Source organism: Dipodomys spectabilis, unplaced genomic scaffold (genome assembly GCF_019054845.1).
Source record: "Dipodomys spectabilis isolate Male_0828 unplaced genomic scaffold, ASM1905484v1 ptg000423l, whole genome shotgun sequence".
Lineage (NCBI taxonomy): Eukaryota > Metazoa > Chordata > Mammalia > Rodentia > Heteromyidae > Dipodomys > Dipodomys spectabilis.
Genome location: NW_024871100.1, coordinates 1,041,456 through 1,044,572, shown reverse-complemented (window position 1 = coordinate 1,044,572; position 3,117 = coordinate 1,041,456). Strand labels below are relative to the sequence as shown.

Below are 3,117 nucleotides of genomic sequence, written 5' to 3'. Positions count from 1 at the left end.
TAGCCTCCTGAGTAGCTAGGATTACAGGCATGAGCCACAGTTCACAGTTTTTGGGTAGTTTTTGACAGTCACTTGACTATTCAATACCCAAATCTGTCTACTTAGGGTGTCATATCAAAATCCTATAGACAGGCTGCGTTTGAAAGCTAGAAAAGTCCAAGATTAACTTCCTAATAAGATATATGTCTGATGAGAACCATCTTCTTTATTTGTGGATGGCCACCTTGTCAGTCTTCTCCTCTCCCTCTCTCTCTCTCTCTCTCTCAGACACACACACACACACACACACACACACACACACACACAGGGAGGGGGTGGGGCAGAGAGACAGATAAAGAGACAGAGAAGTCTTCTTCTCTGAAGGCTATGATCCTATAAGATCAAAGCTCTACCTTTATGGCCTCTTTAAGCCTTAATTACCTCTTAAAGACATTCCCCCCCCCCCATCTCCCCATACAAGTTACACAAGTGGGTCTTTTCTATCAAAGTGTGTTGCTTAAAAGTTCCTGCTTTGCGGATTTCAACCCTCACCATTGAGGAGGGAAACCTGGACATTCAGAGACCAAAGAGGAGGAGGAAGAACTCACGAGTGACGCTCAGTGACGATGATGAAATCATCACCCCAGAGGATGTGGATCCCTCTATTGGTCACTCCAGAACATGGTGTCAATGGCAGTGGTCCCAGTAAAGAAGAAGTGGGTGGAGTGCCATGGCTCCCCAGACCTAGAGGAGTCAGGCGGCCGATGCATGCAGAGGACTCTACGGGGGCTTGCCCTGCATGCACAGTGAAGCAGGCTCCCAGCCGCACGGCATCCAAAGGACAGCGCTCATTGGTGGTTTGCCCATGGCATACTCGGATGTGGACTTGACTCCCGTTGTGCCATCAGCGGTGAACAGGAACCCCACACCAAACCGTGCTGTCTATAATCCTGAAGCTGTAAAGGAACCCAAGAAGAAGAACTAGGCAAAAGAGGCGTGGCCGGGCAAGAAGCCCACCCCTTTCTTGCTGATTTGATATCTTTGGTTATTCAGAAGTGGGGGATTGATTGGGTGCAAATGGGGTGGAAGGGTGACCGAACTAATGGACTAGGGAGGGAATTTTCCATGGTGCAGTATCGTCTTGGAGAATGTCTCCTGGGTCTTAAACCATGTAATACCGAGCCCGCAGGTGGGGCTGGACTAGCCCACAAACACCTGTCTTGAGAACGCTTTAGTGTAGACAGAGGATTCGTGGGTTCTTTTAAGTAGACTGCCCTGGCTCTTCCTACCCCTCCTCTCCTTCCCCCTAGGGTGATTCACATGCCTTCAGATGGAATCCAGACCTGGGGAGGTGACGTGGCCTCGAAAGTCCCAGGTAGCAATGGAGTTGTCATGGATTTCAGGTTGATCAGTTAAGCTAAGGTTTAAACTCGAACGTGTTTTCTTGGATCGCTGGTTTGGAGGTCCAATACCGGGGCTTTTCTCTTTTGTCCTTCTTATTGGGGTAAGAACATTTTGATTTCCCTTCATCTATGACCAGTGTTCTGGCACACGTTTAGACTTTTTAACCTACAGTATTGTTTGACCTTTACCTGTTGTTCTTGTCCAACCTCAAACACTCCACTTGCCTGATTTTTTATAACTTTGATTCCAAAGTACTGTCTGCTACTCTAAGGCATTATTTTGCTTTTTGAGTATGCTATGAAGGCAGTTTTTAAAGGCTGTGATGGGTTGGGACAGATCAAATTTAAAAAGAAAAGATTTTACTTTGTAAGGAACTGGTTTCTCTTAAAAGGACGTTTTAACTGTTGGTTTGGAGGTTCTTTCCCCCCTGGGTGGAGAGCTCTGCTCACTCAGAGCTTCAGGAGCAATGTTGGCTAATACAAGAGACCAAGGGAGGAGCTTTGTACAGAGATGTGTACATTTGTATAATAGGCCTTTTCACGCTTTACATGTAGCTTTTGACCTGTAACCTTTATTACATTGTAAATTAAACGTAACTTTTGTCAAAAAAAAAATGTTCCTGCTTTGGCCTGGTGGCTTGGCTCTTGTTAAGGAAAGAGGAACTGATTTGGGATAAGGAAGGACTTTTGAAAAGTAAGCGTTTGTCTTAAACTGGTTTCAAGATGGAATTAAGACACCCTTTAGACTATTCAAGAAGTAACAGAAAATACCGGTATATTTTGAGATGACTTGTGTACCGATAATCTTATTAAAAATACATCGGAGGGCTGGGAAGGTGACTCAGTGGTAGAGTGCTTGCCTTGCATGCACGAGGCCCTGGGTTCCATTCCTCAGCACCACATAAGCAGAAAAAACTGGAAGTGGCGCTGTGGCTCAAGTGGTAGAGGGCTAGCCTTGAGCTGAAGAGCTAAGGATTGGCACCCAGGCTCAGAGTTCAGGCCCCACGACCAATGAAATAATAATAATAATAAATATACATTGGAAATACATTTTGCACTATTCAAACTACTCAATCATGAGAGGATTATGAACTTGAGCTCAATCAGTCAGAGCAGAGGTGTGAGGCCTGCTGCATTAGGGATAAATAGGACAGCAGCCTGCCTGCTCTGTGTGCTTGCTTGCCAGATGGCACACCCTTCTACAGAAGTCAATTTTGCTTTGTTGAGGCAATTCTTTATTTTTGTGTCTATCGTTGTGACTCCATAACTATGTTCCTGGAGAACATAGTTATAAGACTATGGCTACCATGGGTAAATTTTGATAGGGATCCAGTTTAGTCTATAGAGAGTTTTCTGTTTTTCTTTGGTTTTCCCTCGGTGCCTTGTAATGGCTACAGACAGGCAGGCCTGGCACTTTAAACAGTGGTAGAACATCTTGGAGACTTTGCTTAGAGTACAAAATCCCAGTAGCCAATGGAAGCATTGAGTAGCTCCCCTTTCCCCCCACCCAACAACTGAGAGGCCTTGAGAAGGAATACAGGAGCTGTCAGTCATAAGCCTAATGATTAAAATTTGTAAGTGAAGGCAATAAACTGTCACACATAAGTTCTATCTCCTATTTCGACAAGTGAACTTTAATAAAAGTGAAATTAATAACTGTGAAAAGTGATAGTTTAATACTATTCAAAGTCAGCACAATATCAAATATGACTGAATATAATCATTGGATGGGATG

The 3,117-nt window shown here is 44.4% G+C and overlaps 1 pseudogene; it reads left to right on the top strand.

Annotated features, from left to right (window-relative positions):
- The first annotated feature begins 541 nt into the window (after window positions 1–541).
- LOC122097642 lies at window positions 542–1,015 on the top strand (annotated as a pseudogene).
- Window positions 1,016–3,117: the final 2,102 nt, after the last annotated feature.